General features: G+C 37.4%; 2 long non-coding RNA genes across 2 annotated transcripts; one reads left to right on the forward strand and one right to left on the reverse strand.

Moving 5' to 3' along the window:
• Nucleotides 1-350: 350 nt before the first annotated feature.
• LOC114310589 (uncharacterized) lies at nucleotides 351-2,075 on the reverse strand. Its single transcript, XR_003646177.2, has 3 exons — nucleotides 1,633-2,075; nucleotides 1,401-1,539; nucleotides 351-761 (listed from the first exon to the last, which is right to left on the reverse strand). It is a non-coding gene; the product is annotated as an uncharacterized LOC114310589 (long non-coding RNA).
• Nucleotides 2,076-14,923: 12,848 nt separating this feature from the next.
• On the forward strand, nucleotides 14,924-16,941 carry LOC145803102 (uncharacterized). Its single transcript, XR_014345210.1, has 2 exons — nucleotides 14,924-15,296; nucleotides 16,073-16,941. It is a non-coding gene; the product is annotated as an uncharacterized LOC145803102 (long non-coding RNA).
• Nucleotides 16,942-21,764: the final 4,823 nt, after the last annotated feature.

The raw sequence follows: 21,764 nt of genomic DNA on the forward strand, positions 1-21,764 counted from the left end.
TTTTTTCAAAAAACGCCACTGTTTTTTTATTTTTAAAATTTTTTAATTTGTGGTGACAATGACGTCACTTTTTTTTTTTTTTTGGGGGGGGGGGGATTCTAAATTAGTGTAGTTGCAAGTATACCTAGAATGAATATGTTCCCATTTTATTTTCTGTCATTTTTTCCAAGTGTGTAGCATTTTAAAACCTGCAAATCAAGTAATGTTCTACATTTTAAAACCAGTAATTCATCAATCTCTTGATCTCTATGGGTTGTTCACCCCTTATTCAACATCAGTGATTATACCCAGCAACAAAGTATGTCTGGATCTCTGCAATTCAAGTCATGCCCCATAACAACACAGTATCGTTGACTCTATTATTCAAAACATGTAGTTCATTTCTAGCTAATTACAAAGCAACTTGAAAAACAAAACAGTTGTGATTTACAAAAAAAATGAAAAAAAGTATCGTCTGTGTTTCCTAAATCGCTCCGGACTTAGGGAGCAAGCAAATCATATCTTTGGTAAGAGCAGCAATTTTCAGATTTTGCGTCTCCCAATTCTGTTGTGCATTGTGCACTATATTCGTCACTTGCTATTAAGCCGAAAGCAACGAGCAGCAAAAACATTTCTGCAAAATCTGATGTTTTGTAGCACAATGCTATTGTTTATCAACCTCTTGTAGTCTGAAAACTCCAAGTTAATTGCATTTCTCACCAATTATATTGAAAATATCAGTGACAAAAGCACTCTCCACAAAGCATCTCTCACCATTCCACCTAAGGGAAAGCAAATAAATGCAACAAAATATCAGGTGAACACCTTCCCAATGCTGAATATTTTAATATAAATTGATGATGATCTAAATCCATATGCAATAGCCAAGTCAATCAAAGACTTAAAATGTTTATGACCATGCACATCATAGAACTCAACTAACTAGACTGAACCTGAAGCCAATCAACAAATAACATTAACAAAGAAATTTAATGGAGTAATTCAATTGAATAAAATAATTCATACCAGCAGTAGTGTCATGTGTTGAACCAGTACTCGATGATATACTAGGCAAGCTACCTGGAGGATACCATGACATGAAGCAAGGGTGATAGAAAAAAATTACCTGATTCATTCTACTTCATAGATAACTTGTTGGTGACATTTTCAATCTATATCCAGTATGAAATGCTTAATAGATAGTATTTTACCCATATAAATTAACATGTAGCTCCTACAGTGCAGATATACAACCAATGCCCTCACCCATGACCAAATACAAATGTCCAAGATAGTAAAAAAAAATAATAGAAAATTCAAAGTTTACGTAGAAACAACATTAAGGAAAGGAAAACCACCAGAGTTGAATTTTATTTTATTTATAAATAAAAAATAACTAGAAACCAAGATATAGACCTTACCTTCATCAGCCACCACCTCTACATGATTTTCATTGTCAATTACTTGAAATGATATGTTTCCCAGCCACAACACTGCAGCAAGCATTTCAAACGCATTGTCTTGGTCTTCTTTGCAAAGTCAAACAGTATCTAAGGCTTCCTGTCAAAGTAGAAAAAAATAAATAAAATTAAAAATAATTAGGACACAGAAAGAACAGAGAGAAAATTTCACTGTTTAGTGAAGTCTAATTACCATAAGCATTTGAAATTTCCTATCATCATCAACATCATCAATTGCCAAGTAGCCACTCTGACTTAGATAATGGAACTCAACAGCCGATTTTAGATTCAGTCTATCTGTAAAGAAATATATGACACGAAGTCAGATACCATAAATTTTCTTAGGTTGTAATTATATAGCTGATATAGAGAACCACATCATATATCTCATCAGAAATGTCTCTAGCTTCTTAACAAAAAAATATAATTTTCTACATCATGTTATTGGAAACCCAGAATGGATCTCAGATTCTATCACTTCAACAACTATTTCTAGATTCACTGAACTTCCATGAATGAAATAATGATAGGATACAAACAACCTTTGAGGCCAGGCGGAGCACCAGCACAAAGTTGGTAAAAGATATGGTATGACCTTTCTCCATGAGCGAGCTGAACCACTCTTGACTGCTCAAAGAAAACATCATATACTTTTATCAGGCATGTGTTATTTATATAAACAAAATAAATAAATACATACGAGTTTATAGTGGAATCAACATACCTTTTCCAGCAGAACTATCCATGATTATTGAAGGAGTTGATGTTTTACAGCACATATGCAATCAAAAAATAAATCAAGCTAGTAAACACAATTGAACAGAAGGGAAGCATAAAAAAAATTGCTAAATAAATCAAGGAGTTGATGTTTTACAGCACATATGCAATCATAAAAATTGCTCCTTGGCTTTAGTAAAATTAGAGTTTGTATAATACATATTACCCGAGTTTGGGAGTAGGCGAGATTGGGTGTGAGAGTTTCAGAAGTCACCATCTGTTCCACCCACCTATTGCGGAGTCACCTGTTCCCATTGCTTAGCGACTCCTCTTTCCCCATACCCCCTTAGACTCTGTATTTAGTTTATGAATTTAAGAAAATATGTAGAAAGAGAAATGGAAAAACTGTGTCAAACGTAAGTGAAATGTAGTTATATTTTATTCACATTTCATTTATCTTTTTCCTTTCCCTTTCCAAATATGTGAACTAAATACAGAGTTAGGGGAAGTAAGCTAGATATAAAACTGTATTTCAGTTCTAAAAAACAAAAATATTATTTCATACTTACAAGACCGACCTAATGTATTCTGCAGCCCATTTTACCATAATGTAAGAGCACCAATCATGTTATTAAGGGCAGCACAAACACCATCATGTGCTTTAGGATAGAATGGTCTCGTGCGAAAAAAAGAGAAATAAAACATGTTATGTCTAAATTACCTCCTGAGTCATTTTACCAGCAATCTGATGCCTCCCCCTTTCGATTGCAGGGACCTACTTTAGTCTCAATAAAATGGGGAACAATGTACAAACAACAATTTCCTATTTGAAACCCAAACAAAATTTCATAATTTTAAATGTATCACAAGATTTCTTCTCATGTTGATGCACTGAAGAACTCTTGGCCGCTAGCCTAGGTCACACAGCCAAAGTCGAAGTTACTCTCCGATAAAGCTAAAATGGAAAAAAGTAAGTTTAAATGCATAATAATTTCCAAAGTTTCAATGCATAATAATTTCCAGTGTAGATATGTATATTATTATCAATGAGTTTGAATTCTTATACCTTTTAAGAATCCCCAATATGTGTTACTTTTTCACTTCCGAATGGAAAGGTCGACGTGCAGGTAAGCTACACAAGCCATGAAAAAGAAGAAAAACAAAGATGCCAACATCAATGGCTCGGCGAGCATGAATATTGGGTTGAAGCTGTAGTAAACCTGCAATAGAAGATATCAAGTGAACATAAATGCCATAGCCATTATGAAATATATATAAGTCATAAAAAATAAATAAGAGAGAGAGAGAGAGAGAGAGAGAGAGAGAGAGAGAGAGAGAGAGAAGGAAACACTCCAAGCTGGGTGAAGGAAACACACAAACACACCAAATAGGAACAGTTAATTAGTCTTTGTAGCCAGTGATGTCTATAGAATCAACGGTGATAGCAAATCGGTGACAATTATCCTGTTAAGCATGGCCTAACCTAAGAATTAGACCCATAAAAGGTAAAAGATAAGTAAACTCAACCTATCAAAACCATTCATAATTTTAGCAAAAGGTCAAAGAATGAAAAACCTCAATGGCCATGATCATCACTGCAAATAATTACCAAATTAATATAATCAAGAGATGCCCTGACTTCATTGCAACAAGAAAAATATGCCTAGTATAAAGCTATACTTTGCATCTAGGGTGAATCCGATGGCAGTTCCAGTTTCTCTCCTATAATAACACCATTACTTGTGTCACGACCCCAAACCGCCCCTAGTAGTTTGGTGCCGTGATGGCCAGTAATCCGTAATTACCGAAGGCCAACCTTTCAAAACTTAACACAATCAGAGTACGAATATAGGGGGCTCACAAATGCGGAAGCGATAAATCAATTACAAGCGGTCCATAAGAGCTGTGCGTAGATTAAAGCAGTGCCAAACATTTCCAATTAACTTCACAATTTAAATACAACAAGGTACAAAAATACATGTTACATCTTGATCAAAAGGCTTCTCGAGCCGACATATACAAAATACAGCTAATACGAGTCAAGAAGCATGATTTTCAAGAATTCGCCGACATGCAAAACAGGGCATCGCCGACGTAAATACAAAGTAAGGCCGACAAATACACGAATCCAAAACAAGTATCCCAACGAACTAGGCGTCGCCGCCGTCCTGCTCATCACCTACATATATATAGAGGGGTGAGTACAAAACTCAGTGAATGGTACTAAAAATAAAGGTTTTACATGAATAAAGCCGAGGTCCTTCAAAACGAGACACACCAAAACTTTAGCAAGGCAAGGGATGAACCGTATTCATCGTTAAATATCGTAACATCGGCGAGACAAGGGATGAACCGTATTCATCATCAAATATCGTAACATCGGCGAGACAAGGGATGAACCGTATTCATCATCAAATATCGTAACATCGGCGAGACAAGGGATGAACCGTATTCATCATCAAATATCGTAACATCGGCGAGACAAGGGATGAACCGTATTCATCATCAAATATCGTAACATCGGCGAGACAAGGGATGAACCGTATTCATCATCAAATATCGTAACATCGGCGAGACAAGGGATGAACCGTATTCATCATCAAATATCGTAACATCGGCGAGACAAGGGATGAACCGTATTCATCATCAAATATCGTAACATCAGCGAGACAAGGGATGAACCGTATTCATCATCAAATAACAAAAGCTGTACGATCCGCAATCGCTTGGTCAAAAGTATTGCGAAAGTTTAGAGTCCTCCAATACAAGGGACTTGTGCACTTGGTACCGCGAAAGTTTAGAGTCCTCCAGTACAAGGGACTTGTGTTACTTAGGCCCGTAGCCCGATTTAACAAGGACCGTATCCTTTACACATAGTACTGCGAAAGTTTAGAGTCCTCCAGCACAAGGGACTTGCGTTACTTAGGCCCGTAGCCCGATTTAACAAGGACCGTATCCTTTCCAAAGATGGCATCAAAACAAGGAGTATACTTGACTCATCAAACAAGAGCTATTTATTCATGCTATCAAATACTTTCGTCAAACAAGCAAGCAAGATTTATCAAAACGAGTATAACATAGCTTTATCAATAATACCACTCACCTAGTTCTTCAGGTGTAGACTCGAAGCAAAAATCAAGGACCTACAATCACATGGCAAGTCACATCCTCAAAACAAGCTCTATATATACATGCAAATGATCTCGGCATTCTTGCCAGATCCAAGTCAAAGACAAAGCAAAACAAGCTGGGAGTTTAAACACCGCTCCCGCTCCTCGAAAACACACTGGGTACCGCTCAGGACTAAGCCGAGGTCCCGTTCAAGAAAGTCAGGAAAAACCTGGGTTTTCCTTTGAAGAATATGAAGAACATGATCATTGAAAGATGGATGCAAGCTCACAACTTGTTACAAAAATCTGAGTTTCATGCCAAGAGTTCAAAATATGGACCTAAGTACCCCTTCAAGAAGGTCATGCAAGAACAAACACAAAAACATGGTTTTCGTTCCAAACTCTATGATCAAAATGAGACTTTGTTCAAGAACACATGAAAAACCATTTTCTCTTTCTAAAACCAACTTCAAAACGATGCATGACAAGCAAAACAGATCCGATCATGCAATGCAGCTAGGTATTCAGCAAGAACAATCAAAGGAGATCAAGATTCTAACCTCAAAACTCGGATCTAACGGTTCAAGCCACAAGGATCAAGCTTGGAAGACTACTCTCACTCAAGAACTCTTCTTCCTCCTCTCTAGAGCTTCTCTCTCTAAAACAAAGATTTGAGACAAGAAATGATTTGTTTCAAGGTCTGTCGGCTGCCTTAACAAACAGCTCGGACACGTGGCATTACCGGGTTGGTTCAGCTCCAAAAAGGTGATTGATGGACAAGACAAGCCTCTGACAAAGCTTATGCAGCAAGCTCGGGTAAGACACATCGGCAACAAGATGACATCGGCTCAAAACAAGGATCCAACAACGGGATGGAAAAACATCGGTTAGGGAGGACGACGCTTGACTAAGCTGTGCCACACCTTGGCCGGGGTGCGCCACATCTCGGCCTAGGCCATACCTGCCTGCGGACAAGGTTCAAGTGCAAAACATCTCGGCAATGAATGCCCGAGGTGAAGATGGGGTTGAACAAGATCTCAAGATGGTTCTAAGTACAAAGGGTCAAAGGCGGACTAAGCTCAGGATGATCTCGGCTACACACACACACTAAGCAAGGAACAAAATCATGCAAGCAACTTAAGCAAATCAAGCCAAGATAAAACCTTTAAATTAACATAAGCGGCAAGACCATGCAAGAATGTACGCAAATATGGCAAGAGCAGGGTGAGGGTTGTCACATCCTACCCCCCTTAAAGAAGTTTGGTCCCCAAACTTAGATTACCTTGTTCCCAGAACAACTCCGGATAACGGACTCTCATGTCCTCTTCCTTTTCCCACGTGGCTCCTGTGCCATAATGCTCCTTCCATTCGACCTTTACCATCGGTATCGATCTGTTCCTCAATTGCTTCACTTGTCGGTCGATAATTCTCATTGGCCGTTCTTCGTAGCCCAGATTCTCATTAACTGCGATTTCAGAATGATCAATTACATGCAGTGGATCTCGGATGTACTTTCTCAACATCGAAACATGAAACACATTGTGGACTTGGCTCAAATCTGGCGGCAAAGCAAGTCTGTAGGCAACGGAATTAATTCTCTCAAGAATTTCAAATGGCCCAATATAGCGGGGTGCTAACTTACCTTTCTTTCCAAATCTGGAAACTCCTTTCATTGGTGAGACTTTCAGGAATACATGATTCCCAACTTCGAACTCTACCTCATTCCTTCTCTGATCGGCGTAGCTCTTTTGTCGACTCTGGGCAGTTTTAATCCTCTGTTGGATAAGTTTAATCTTTTCTGTTGTCACTTGAATCAATTCGGGACCAAGCAAAGTTCTGTCCCCGACTTCGGTCCAACATATCGGCGACCTACATTTTCTTCCATACAAGGCTTCATACGGCGCCATGCCAATGCTAGCTTGGTAACTGTTATTGTAAGCGAATTCCACTAAAGGCAAATGTGTTCCCCAACTTTCTTGGAAATCCAATACACAAAGTCTCAGCATATCTTCGAGTGTCTGAATTGTCCTCTCTGTCTGCCCATCTGTCTGGGGATGAAAGGCTGTACTAAACCTCAGCTCGGCTCCGAAAGCTCTCTGAAGACTCTTCCAAAATCTAGAAACAAATTTAGGATCTTGGTCTGAAACAATTGATATCGGCACTCCATGAAGTCTGATAATCTCGTTCACATATAGCAAGGCAAGTTGATTGGCGTTGAAGGTAGCCTTAACGGGTAGAAAGTGTGCTGACTTAGTTAACCTATCCACAACAACCCAAATTGAATCCATACTCTTTGGTGTTCTCGGCAACCCAATCACAAAATCCATGGAGATGTGCTCCCATTTCCACTCAGGAATCGGCAAAGGTTGAAGAAGTCCTGCTGGTCTTTGATGTTCTGCCTTCACTTGCTGACAATGTAAACACTGGGACACAAATTCGGCTATTTCTCTCTTCATATTTGGCCACCAGAAGGTCTGTTTCATATCTTGATACATCTTGGTGTTCCCTGGGTGGACAGCAAACTTGGAACCATGAGCTTCCTGCAAAATCTTTTTCTTCAGCTCTGGGATGTCGGCCACACATAACCTTCCTTCAAACTTGAGTACTTGGTTTTCGATGGTATACCCTGGTCTCGGCTTCGTGTCAATCTCCTCGGCAATTTTCTTGAGGAAGTTATCCTCCATCTGTCTTGTCTTTACTTCATTAACGATAGTCGGTTCTGCTGACATCACGGTTAAACACGCCAAATTTCCATCTGACTTCCTGCTCAAAGCGTCGGCTACACTGTTGGCTTTACCGGGGTGATATTGAATTTGCATATCGTAGTCTTTTAACAACTCAAGCCACCTTCTCTGCCTCAAATTCAGTTCCTTCTGAGTGAATAGATATTTTAAGCTCTTATGATCTGTGAAAACCTGACAAGTAGCTCCATACAAATAGTGACGCCAAATCTTTAAAGCAAATACCACGGCCGCCAATTCCAAGTCATGGGTAGGATAGTTTTTCTCATGAGGCTTCAACTGACGAGATGCATAAGCTATAACTTTACCCTTCTGCATTAATACACAACCCAAACCCTTATGCGATGCATCACTATAGACATGAAACTCTTCGTTACCTGTTGGGAGTACGAGCACTGGCGCTGTAACTAACCTCGTCTTCAGTTCCTGGAAGGCTGACTCCCGATCTTTAGTCCATTCATACAGTGTTCCCTTCTGAGTCAGTTGCGTCAATGGAATTGCAATCCTGGAGAAATCTTTCACAAACTTTCTGTAATAACCTGCCAAACCCAGAAAACTACGAATCTCGGACACATTAGTCGGTCTCGGCCAATTCACTACGGCTTCGATTTTGCTAGGATCAACTGAGATACCCTCTTCACTAATCACATGACCTAAGAATGAGATAGTAGGAAGCCAAAACTCACACTTGTTAAACTTAGCATACAATCTCCGTTCTCTCAAAATCTGCAAGGCAAGTCTCAAGTGATTTTCGTGTTCAATCTTACTCTTGGAATAGATCAAGATATCGTCAATGAAGACAACTACAAACTCATCTAAATACGGCTTGAAGACTCTGTTCATCAAATCCATAAATGCAGCAGGGGCATTAGTCACTCCAAAAGGCATTACTAAAAACTCGTAGTGGCCATATCTTGTTCGAAAGGCAGTCTTCTCGACATCTTCGGCTTTAACCTTAAGCTGATGGTAACCAGACCTAAGGTCGATCTTAGAAAAGACTCGCGCTCCTTGTAATTGGTCAAGCAGATCATCAATTCTAGGTAACGGGTACTTGTTCTTAATGGTGACCTTATTAAGTTCTCTATAGTCGATACACAAACGGAGTGTGCCATCCTTCTTTTTAACAAATAGAACAGGTGCTCCCCATGGTGAAGTGCTCGGCCTAATAAATCCCTTATCTAACAACTCTTGCAATTGCAGTTTCAATTCTCTAAGTTCAGCGGGGGCCATTCTATAAGGTGGTTTGGAGATCGGCTGCGTTCCCGATATAATATCGACCGTAAACTCTATTTCTCTATCGGTCAAGTGGCCAGGCAATTCATCCGGAAAGACGTCGGGGAAATCACTAACAATCGGGATGCCGGCTAAGTTAACATTTCCATTCTGATCACTCAGTATACTACACAAGTAACCTCGACACCCTTTCTGAATCAACTTACAGGCCTTAATGGACGAAATCAAGTATGGTGGGGGCACTACCCCTTTACCCTGGAAAGTAACCTCGGTTAGGTTTGGGGGTCTCAAGGTGACACCTTTCGAAACACAATTAATAGATGCATTGTTTGCAACTAACCAGTCCATTCCCAGTATAATATCAAAATGAGCTAGGTCTAGAGGCATCAGATCTACTAGCAATTCAACATTCTCAATCACAACAACACATGCTCTGTAAATGGATGCAACAAACATAGATCTCCCAGATGGAGTAGATACAGACAACACATAATCAAGGGGCTCTAGTTCTCTATTAATTTTCTCAGCAAACTTAGTAGATATAAACGAATGAGTAGAACCCGAATCAATTAACACATAAGCATCTTGGGAGCAAATTAGTAAAATACCTGACACCACTGCCTCAGCATTCTGAGTGTCTCCTGGTACTAACGCAAACACTCTGCCCTGTCTCATCTGTACTCTCCCAGCATTTCCTTTCTGAACGGAACCCGAGGTATTTTCTCCTTTCTTGTTGTTATCAGTCTTTGTTTTGGGGCAATCCCTCACATAATGGCCCATCTCGCCACATTCATAACAGGCTCCAGACGTTCGTCGGCAGATCCCGAAATGCTGTTTCCCACAATCCGAACACGTCGGTTTAACACTCCCTTCCTGCCTTAGGTTACCAGTACTGTCCATGTTCGTTCTCTTCTTGGTGTTCAGCTGTCCTCGGCGATTGTCGTAGTTCTGTCTCTTTCGCTGGTTTTCTCCCGAGCTCTGGTATCGGTTCAAATTAGCTTCGGCGTGAATGGCTTTGTCCAATACTTCGGCATAAGTCGGCATATCGAGTAAACTCACCCTGTCTTGAATCGGTCCACGAAGCCCACACTCGAACTTCCTGGCCTTCATATATTCGTCGTTGGTCATGTGAGGTACAAACCTTACCAGTTCAGTAAAAGCGCGGTCATATTCCGCCACTGTTCTGTTGCCTTGCGTCAGAGTATGAAATTCGGTAGCCTTGCGGTTTCGAACACTTAGGGGAAAATGTTTCTTGTAAAACAATTCTAAGAATCGGATCCAGGTCAAATCTGGATTGCTCCCTCTAACCATCATCCACCACCTGCGGGCGTCATCATCTAATGTGAATGCTGCCAACGTCACTTTCTGAGCGTCGGTGCTAGGGAAGATCTCGAACAACTTTTCTATCTCCAAAACCCATGCCTCAGCCTTCATCGGCTCTATACCCCCAGAGAATCTCGGTGGTCTCATCTTCTTGAACTCCCTGATCAAAGCTATCGTCCCATCCCCATACAAGGCTGGTTGCGGGGGAATCTGCGGCACGGGAGGAGGTGGAGGTGGAGCTACATTTCGGCCGTTGGTCTGCTCGGCCTGAGTCGACGTAGCACTAGCGAACTGCTGTCTGGTTTGCCTCAACTCGCGGGCCAAACCTTCAACTAATCTTTCCAATCTGTCCATTCTATCTTCGGGCTGATCTCGGCCAAGTGGTGGTCTACCTCTCCTCATGATACTATGAGTATGCAAGGTATGACTTTAAAACAATTAAGCAAATAACCACATAGGCAAGCAACAAATAAACACATCAAGACAATGCACATTTCGTTCAAATAACAAATACCATGATGCAACTCTAACATCTTTCTAAGGGAAATCCTATGCTCTTCAGGACTCAAAGTGTGTGAATAACGTATACCGAGGAACTTGTGCTCTGATACCACTCTGTCACGACCCCAAACCGCCCCTAGTAGTTTGGTGCCGTGATGGCCAGTAATCCGTAATTACCGAAGGCCAACCTTTCAAAACTTAACACAATCAGAGTACGAATATAGGGGGCTCACAAATGCGGAAGCGATAAATCAATTACAAGCGGTCCATAAGAGCTGTGCGTAGATTAAAGCAGTGCCAAACATTTCCAATTAACTTCACAATTTAAATACAACAAGGTACAAAAATACATGTTACATCTTGATCAAAAGGCTTCTCGAGCCGACATATACAAAATACAGCTAATACGAGTCAAGAAGCATGATTTTCAAGAATTCGCCGACATGCAAAACAGGGCATCGCCGACGTAAATACAAAGTAAGGCCGACAAATACACGAATCCAAAACAAGTATCCCAACGAACTAGGCGTCGCCGCCGTCCTGCTCATCACCTACATATATATAGAGGGGTGAGTACAAAACTCAGTGAATGGTACTAAAAATAAAGGTTTTACATGAATAAAGCCGAGGTCCTTCAAAACGAGACACACCAAAACTTTAGCAAGGCAAGGGATGAACCGTATTCATCGTTAAATATCGTAACATCGGCGAGACAAGGGATGAACCGTATTCATCATCAAATATCGTAACATCGGCGAGACAAGGGATGAACCGTATTCATCATCAAATATCGTAACATCGGCGAGACAAGGGATGAACCGTATTCATCATCAAATATCGTAACATCGGCGAGACAAGGGATGAACCGTATTCATCATCAAATATCGTAACATCGGCGAGACAAGGGATGAACCGTATTCATCATCAAATATCGTAACATCGGCGAGACAAGGGATGAACCGTATTCATCATCAAATATCGTAACATCGGCGAGACAAGGGATGAACCGTATTCATCATCAAATATCGTAACATCGGCGAGACAAGGGATGAACCGTATTCATCATCAAATAACAAAAGCTGTACGATCCGCAATCGCTTGGTCAAAAGTATTGCGAAAGTTTAGAGTCCTCCAATACAAGGGACTTGTGCACTTGGTACCGCGAAAGTTTAGAGTCCTCCAGTACAAGGGACTTGTGTTACTTAGGCCCGTAGCCCGATTTAACAAGGACCGTATCCTTTACACATAGTACTGCGAAAGTTTAGAGTCCTCCAGCACAAGGGACTTGTGTTACTTAGGCCCGTAGCCCGATTTAACAAGGACCGTATCCTTTCCAAAGATGGCATCAAAACAAGGAGTATACTTGACTCATCAAACAAGAGCTATTTATTCATGCTATCAAATACTTTCGTCAAACAAGCAAGCAAGATTTATCAAAACGAGTATAACATAGCTTTATCAATAATACCACTCACCTAGTTCTTCAGGTGTAGACTCGAAGCAAAAATCAAGGACCTACAATCACATGGCAAGTCACATCCTCAAAACAAGCTCTATATATACATGCAAATGATCTCGGCATTCTTGCCAGATCCAAGTCAAAGACAAAGCAAAACAAGCTGGGAGTTTAAACACCGCTCCCGCTCCTCGAAAACACACTGGGTACCGCTCAGGACTAAGCCGAGGTCCCGTTCAAGAAAGTCAGGAAAAACCTGGGTTTTCCTTTGAAGAATATGAAGAACATGATCATTGAAAGATGGATGCAAGCTCACAACTTGTTACAAAAATCTGAGTTTCATGCCAAGAGTTCAAAATATGGACCTAAGTACCCCTTCAAGAAGGTCATGCAAGAACAAACACAAAAACATGGTTTTCGTTCCAAACTCTATGATCAAAATGAGACTTTGTTCAAGAACACATGAAAAACCATTTTCTCTTTCTAAAACCAACTTCAAAACGATGCATGACATGCAAAACAGATCCGATCATGCAATGCAGCTAGGTATTCAGCAAGAACAATCAAAGGAGATCAAGATTCTAACCTCAAAACTCGGATCTAACGGTTCAAGCCACAAGGATCAAGCTTGGAAGACTACTCTCACTCAAGAACTCTTCTTCCTCCTCTCTAGAGCTTCTCTCTCTAAAACAAAGATTTGAGACAAGAAATGATTTGTTTCAAGGTCTGTCGGCTGCCTTAACAAACAGCTCGGACACGTGGCATTACCGGGTTGGTTCAGCTCCAAAAAGGTGATTGATGGACAAGACAAGCCTCTGACAAAGCTTATGCAGCAAGCTCGGGTAAGACACATCGGCAACAAGATGACATCGGCTCAAAACAAGGATCCAACAACGGGATGGAAAAACATCGGTTAGGGAGGACGACGCTTGACTAAGCTGTGCCACACCTTGGCCGGGGTGCGCCACATCTCGGCCTAGGCCATACCTGCCTGCGGACAAGGTTCAAGTGCAAAACATCTCGGCAATGAATGCCCGAGGTGAAGATGGGGTTGAACAAGATCTCAAGATGGTTCTAAGTACAAAGGGTCAAAGGCGGACTAAGCTCAGGATGATCTCGGCTACACACACACACTAAGCAAGGAACAAAATCATGCAAGCAACTTAAGCAAATCAAGCCAAGATAAAACCTTTAAATTAACATAAGCGGCAAGACCATGCAAGAATGTACGCAAATATGGCAAGAGCAGGGTGAGGGTTGTCACAACTTGGGTTCGCACTATTCTCCTGTCCATGTAAATGATAGAGGCTGTATGAAAGCTAGAATAACACCATTACTTGCATTAAGGTTGAAAACTATGTGGGTGATAAAGAGCAAGTGGGTTGGTTGTGGAGCACTTGGACATGGTAGGCACTGAGATGACGAAATCACTTAAGGTGGGCAGGGTGAGAGTTGACATGGTCTTAGGAAAAGAAAGAGAGAGTGCAGTAACAGTGGGCCAGAGAAGTGTCGAACCAGAGTCTCCAAGTTGTCAGGCAAGGATTAAAACTTCGTTTCGATGTATAGTTTTGCATAGGTTATGGCATCAGCATCCATGGTGGGCCAATTCTAATAGTAATTGAAATGGAGCAAGTGCTCAAACAACTTGGCTCTACTTTGGTGTTCAGCCTCGTGAACTTTCTCAAGAACCTTGGGAATTTCAATGCCCACTAAACACAAGGGGACTGTTGTTGAAACCTCGGCACAAGAGCTTGGTGAACAAAGAACCAAAGCACTAAATTCTTGATCATAACATCAGTACGATTTGAAGGGAGAGACCTCTTTGTGAGCAGGGGTGGAACTACATAGGGGCCAAGAGGGCCTAATAAACTATATTATAAAATGTAGTTATTTCAAGCCGAGTAATACCATGTAAAAAAGCTACCTTGATGTTTACAACCCTAAGTATTTTCCATAACTTCTTTTTCTTTTCTTTTTTCGATAAACAAGTATTTTCCATAACTTCTTAAAGTAATCAAAGTATATTGTTCGCAGATAACAGTCTACAAAATATGTCATCTATAAATGCAAGAAACAAGAGTAAACAGTATGTTCCTTATCAATGAAAAAAGGTTTAAACATAACATAACAGGCTTTTACTTTATATTAGATATCTTCTTTGTTCACTAATGACTCTTTTAACATTTTTTAAAGTACTATCTATATTTTTCTGCAGACAATGTACATACACAAACTGGAAACATGATAAACAGCTAGAACAATACCTGGACACCAAGCAACGCCATTAGCTGAGAAATGAACTCAGGGTGATCTGGCCATGCTGCTCCAGTTACCAGATTCGACTTATTGGATCAGGTTCTAACCATGTTGCCCCACCTAAGACCACATTGAGTTTCACTGCAGGGTATGTAGTACATTTCTTGCCCTGCAAAAGAGTCCATCGCTAAATCAGAACACAGTAATAGCACACCGACAAACTTCCATTTTCTCAACAAAAGAAAAAAAACACACACACAGCAACTAATGTGTGGACCATAACTAACATTTCACTGGCAAAGAATTGATACTTTATGACACTGTTGGCATAGCATTTACATTTTTTCTGATGTAAGATTGAGGAAAAGTTTGGGTGCCAATATTATATTCTGGACTAAATATCTATCATTTTCATGTTACTTATAGGGAGAGATTCACAATCGAGCTTGAGAACAGAAGCATGTCCTCATCAGCACAGAGGAAGATGGCGTGAATATTGAATTGTCAAAAAAAACCCAAGGTAGGCTCAAATTGCAAAGTTTTGATGCAAAACATCATAACTAAATTATAGAACACTATCTACAAACTGCCCTTGAACACTATCTCCTGTTACCGCAAATCTCAAAGACGGCCAACTAGCCATTGTATAAACTTAAATTTGGGTAAACCACTAAAATCCCCGCCCCCCCCCCCCCCCCAAAAAAAAAAAAAAAAATTTCCTTCACTCAAATTTCTATCCAATCAAAACTTGACAGGTGCTTTTACCCAAATTTGCCAAACTCTCCTTTACTCCCAACTCCTAGCATCCGCTCAAAACTTGACTCTTGGCAGTTTTGCTCTATTTTTATTTTTTATTTTTTAGATGGGGAATTTTACTCAAATTTTAGTTTATCCATTGGAGTGCTTTATATCAAATGAAGCTTTTCATTTAAACTTCTACTCTAATTTCTATTCAATTAGAGTACAAGTATAAGCAAGGGTTGGATGATAATCAATTTAAAAAAACTAATCAAGAAATTTAAAAAAATCACAAAATAGAATTAATGAAACAATAATTGAAAGTGTAATTACTAGGGATGATAAGTTCAGCACAAAATAGAATTTTCTTGCTATAAATGTTGGATCAATGAAATATGCTAAACAAAATTTCTTATTAAAGCAACAAAAATGTTAATAATCTACCTTGAGAGCACCAGCAGCAGACAAAATTTGCTGTCCATGGCAGATTGATGCTACTGGCATTCCAACCTCCACGAATTCCTTCACCAATTTAATAACTGACTCATCCAATGCTAGGTATTCTGGAGCTCTGCCTCCCGGGATCACAAGAGCATCATAGCTTGAAGCATTTAAACCTTCAAAACTAGCTGTTAGCGTAAAGTTATGACCTGGTTCAACGATCTGATCTGATCTGATCTAATCTGAAAATGAAAAAATTAGAGAGTTAATCAGTAGATTTGACAATGAGAAAGTAGACCAACAGAGATCGATCTGGTTCACACTCGAACACCGATTAAGAGAATGAAAATTGTACCTGAGATAAGAGCAACAGAGATCGATCTGGTTCGAGAATGATATCGATTTTGGATCTGCGATTTGATGAAGAACAGATCGAGTTTGAGTTCAAGTTCGATGAAGAGACTGATCAAAGCTCTCCAGCGACAGATCGATGAAGAGCAACAGAGATCGAGAGTTCGACGAATATACAATGCAAAATCTGCAATCGAGCGAGCGAGAGAGAGAGAGAGTGTGTCTTTGATCTGGTTCGATGAATATCAGTCGAGGGCTTTGGAAGAGAGAGGGAGAGAGACCGAGCTACGGAAGAGACACAGAGAAAGTGAGAAACGGAGTATGGATGGTGTCAACATATATACCCAATACGACGCCGTTCAACTGAGCTCTAAAGACAACGTTTTCATCCATCTATAATGGCGTTTCCAAAAACGCCATAAAAGAACGTTGCAGTAGGCCATTTTTCCTGTAGTGACCATTGATTTCTTATCTTTTATTTTCCCTTTTATACGAGGTGAATTCCCTTCTCAAGACTGGAGTAGGTCTGTGAAATTCATTTTGAGTTTATTTTTGATAATTTGAACAGTTTATTTTGTTGGGTAAATTGTGTATTTTGTTCATAAAAAAATTGAATTGATATGATATTTGTAACCTATTGAATTTATTGCGTTTGTTATTAAAAAATGATTAATTTATTTTTTTAAAAACAATTATCATCTATTTTTTGTGATAAGCTTGATAAATTAAATATGTTACAATTATTACACCAATTTAATTTTGTGTAAGGATAAAATATACAAAATATTTGATAAAATAAATAATTTAAATAATTAAAATGAGACCTGTGACAAATCTTACGAGCTCAAATAACAACTTTCAATCTAAATTTTGAACTTGAGGGACATGTCTTTGCCCTATGATAGGGCAACGCAAGCTGTGGTGGTTGGTTTCAAAACATGAAGGGTGTGTTTGGTTTGTATTTGTAGAGTAGTTTCTGAGATAAAAAGTACGAAAACTTGTTTGGTTTGCCTTTTTTTATAAATGATTTTGAAAAATTGTTTTGGGAAGAAAGTTTTAAAAAAAGTGATTGACTTGATGTGTATGAGAGAGAGAGTGATTTTGAAAAGTAAGTAACCAAACAAAATTTTAAAATTTTTTTTGAAAAAATTTGTTTGGTTTGATTACTCTTGAAAATTTGTTTGTAGAGAATTTTTCTCAAATTTTTTTCTGAAAAACAAACCAAACAGGGCCGAAGATTCGTTTTTATGAATTCCTAATAAATTAAAGTTGGATAAATTATAACTATAATCCCTAAAATATAATTTTTTTTTTAAGTCTCTAAAATTTTAATTTTATCAATTAAATTATTAAAATATTAAATTCGAATCAATTTAGTCTTAAAGATAATATAAAAATAAAATATAAGTCCAAAGATTATATAGAATTATTAGGCAACCTTAATTTTAATTTATTGTTAACTTAATTATTCTCCATGGATGTGTTTTGGAATTGATATCAAAGTTTGGTTTTTTTAGGTTTGCCAATATTGATATTTGAGCATTAGATACACTGAATAAGTCGAATAAGATAATTTAATTAATAGTATTGCACTATAAATAATTATTGAATAAAATAATATTATAATTAAGTTATTAAAAGAACTTAATGAAAATTTTAGGGAAAATCAATTATAAATTATACATGAAGTTTGACATCTATTATTGGATACGGAGTAGCTTCCCTCTAGTCCTAGATCGGACTGAAGGGTGTTGTTCGGCCCATGGAGGTTCACCACGGATCCCGTTTTGATAATCCGAATCGTTCAATGTGTAGAACTTGTCGAGTACTATATGTTTATAAACAATCACGTTAATCGAATATCGATAGCTATGTGATCAAATCAGTTTTGTATTAAAAAATATGGACGGTGAACAAATTAATGATTGACAGAAAACTAATCAGATGAAATAGCTATCGATATCCGATCAACGTAATTTTTTACAAGCATATAGTACTCAACGAATTCTACACATTGAACGGTTTGGATTATCGAAACGAAACCCATGGTGAACCTTCATGGGCCGAACAGCACCCTCCAGTCCGATCTAGGACTGGAGAGAAGCTACTCCCGATTAGATAAAGGTAAGTATAGCTCTTATAAAAAAATAATACATATAGATATCCTTATCCTTACATGGAACTCTTTGAGGCAATCTTTTGAATTAATACCACCATAAAAATGAAAAAATAGATCTAAGTAATTACAAATAATGGCGGAATAAGAAAAAATAATAATAAAATGAAATATAAAATAATATTAGAAATAATCCCAAATCAGATAAAATAAATAATTGCATATTAGACGAATATAAATAATAGTAGAATAGAAATAAAAGAAAGCCTATATAAGCAACTAGAATTATTCAGTCTGAGAGAAATATACTAATTATAAAATACAAGTGCAAAAGATAAATAAATTAACAATAAATTAAAATCTGGACTTGATTACAATTTTGTATTGACTTTTTGGCTATTTTAACCTAAGATTAAAAAGTCTAGTTTGGAATAGACTTTTTGAATTTTTTAAATTTTGAGAGGAAAAAAATGATATGATTATAATTTAGATGTAACATTTTGTCTTATTAAATTTTTAACCTATTTTGTTTTTTTTTTTAACTAAAATAACAAAAAAATCAAAAAAGTTGGCATGTCAAACGAAAGCTGACAAAATTGAAACTTAAGAACTTAAATGAAAAAAACTTTGGGGACTATTATTATAATTTATCCATTAAAGTTTTTATCAATTTCTAATAAATTATAAGTTAAATTATCAACTATTCATGCATATGGGGCTTACATCTATTCTATTCTATGATTATTATTATTATCCTATTATATAAAGGAAGTCTTTTAATGGTGTTTATTACTTTTGTCTTCTTCTTTTTTTTCTTTCTCAAAATAGGCTTCATAAATTATTTAATTTTCATACTTATTAAACTAATTTTTGTGAGTTATTAAAAGAACTCAAAACTCAAAAATAATCTTGTTATTGGCCAACTCATTCTCAAGTATTCAAAACTCATCCACTCACCTACCCACGTTTCTACACTCATATTTCTGCACTTCATAGTTTTCCCACAGCTTGAGAAAGAAACTTCTTTACATTTTCTGCACTTTTTGTTTTCTCACGATTTGAGAAAGAGAGGATGATTCAATGATTGAGTGGAAAATGATTTTTTGAGTGGAAATAATTGTGGAAATCAGAGGATGGTTGAATTGTTCCATCTTTGGCCGTCTTTTCACACTTTGAGATCAGTTTTTACAGTTTCACATGTTGGTTTCATTGTTCCATCTTATTCTTTTTTCTTTATTCTCAGTCTTTTTCTGATTCCATTTTACGTCAACATTTTTTTTTTCGTTCTTTATTAAAATAAAGCAAATCTGTGAATTATTTACGAATTTTTATTTTTTTCTTTTCAACCATTTCTCTCTTTCTAAATTTTTTTTTTTTTTTTATTATGATGAAACAATTCTCTTCCTCTCAAATTCTTTAGTAATTTATCTAGATTATCAGTCCTCTCTCTCCCTCTCTCTCTCCCAAACTCTTTATTTCTTTAACTAAATTATTATCTTTAAAATTTTCTAAATCAGTGAATTGAGATTCATTTTAACCCATGTAATAATTATTTCTTTCCAATAGTTACTCAGTTTTTATTTATTTTTTGCTTTTAACCATTGTCAGCTCTTGCTTTCAACATCATCTATTTTGGCAACTTTGGAAGCGACTCTGCCTCAAGGAGTTTTTCTTGGAATCTTTCCTTATCTCCCTACTTGTAATGGTGGAAATGGACTTTAAATTGATCTAACAGTCCAAATTTGGACGGTAAAAGCAAATTTGAATTTTTTTTTTATTTTTAAATAGTCGAATATGAACCGTTGGATCAGCTCAAAGTACATCTTAACCGTTGCAAGTAAGGAGCCAAGGAGAGGAGAGGATCTCGACTCCTGCCTCAAGTGCTCTCACAAATTGACTAATCAGGATGATTTACTTTCTTTCCAAAAAAAAATTTATTATGAAAGTTGAAGCGTGGTTGCAATTTAATTGATGTATTATAGATCTAGGTATAAAACACACAAATAATGATATATCAATTGTGAAAGTTGAAGTGTGGTTCCAATTTTGACCTTGTAAGTGTGGTTGCTATTTTCATATACAATTTATCAAGGTGTCATATCATTTATTTTCTTATACATATTTTTCGTTAAAAAATTGTATATGAATAATTGGTTAAATAAATAAATAAATGAGAGATAGAGAATTGTTGCATTTTTTTTTTTCTGTTGTTGATTAAATTTTTACTTAGGGAAGTGATTGAGACCCCCTCCAATCACCACCCACACCACCTCACACACACGTGGCGGGTGGTGATTGGAGAAGAAGGAAAAAAAGAAAAAAGAAAAATTGGCCTATTAGAAAGAGAGGGGGTCAAGGGGGTGCCTCCTTGAGTGGGTCCAACTCATTTTCCTTTTACTTAATCATATTTAAAATTTGAATAATGTTTTAGAACTCTAATGTAACTCTAATGATGTGGAGAGTGTTCATGTGGAGATAGGGCTCACACTTCTCTCTCTCTCTCTACTCTCTCTCTCTCTATCTTCCACCTTATTAAAGTACCATTTAAAGCTCTAATATTAGAGTTATGTATCATTACTATTAAAATTATTTTCTATTCATATACATTTTATCAAAGTGTCATATCAATTATTTTTTTTTTGTAATATTTTTTACTAAAAAAGTAATATAAATATTGGGACATTTACACACAAGTCCTAATTTATAAACTTATACTCCATTAAGGCCTCGTTTAGGAACATATTTTTTTACTAACTTTTTGACTTTTTAACTAAAATATGATGTAAAAAAAAAACTTATATGTTTGGGAAAAAAATTTGACTTTTTACGAAAAAATGTGTAATAAAATAATATAAATAAAGTAAAAAAGAGTAACTGATATTTTTGCCCTTCAATATTGCTATTCAATCTGTCACCATATGACTTCACCTAACATGATGTCAGGTGAAGTGATGAAGCAGAAATTATTGTAGCATGTTGGCTATATCAAAAATGATGCATCCCACTAATTTGGGAGTTCTAAAAAGGCACTAATGATGTGAAAAAAAAAAAAAAAATCAAGGTCAAAACATTACATCACATAAGACCCACACACCAATTACGACTATTAGAGCTCTTAATTTAGAATTTCCAATCTTTTTTCTAGCTATATAGGATTAGGTGATATGGGGAAATGAACACATATTGCTACCTTGACCCATTTTTTATGCAATTTTTTTTTTTTTAAAAAAAAACCTACAAATTGAACTTCACCAATTTTGTAATTCGGAAAAAAGTCATACAAAAAAAAATTATTGCAATTTAATTGACAAAAATGTTTTGTTATAAATTGTGGAATGTAAT

The sequence above is a fragment of the Camellia sinensis genome, chromosome 11 (genome assembly GCF_055761805.1).
Source record: "Camellia sinensis isolate YWXY chromosome 11, ASM5576180v1, whole genome shotgun sequence".
NCBI lineage: Eukaryota > Viridiplantae > Streptophyta > Magnoliopsida > Ericales > Theaceae > Camellia > Camellia sinensis.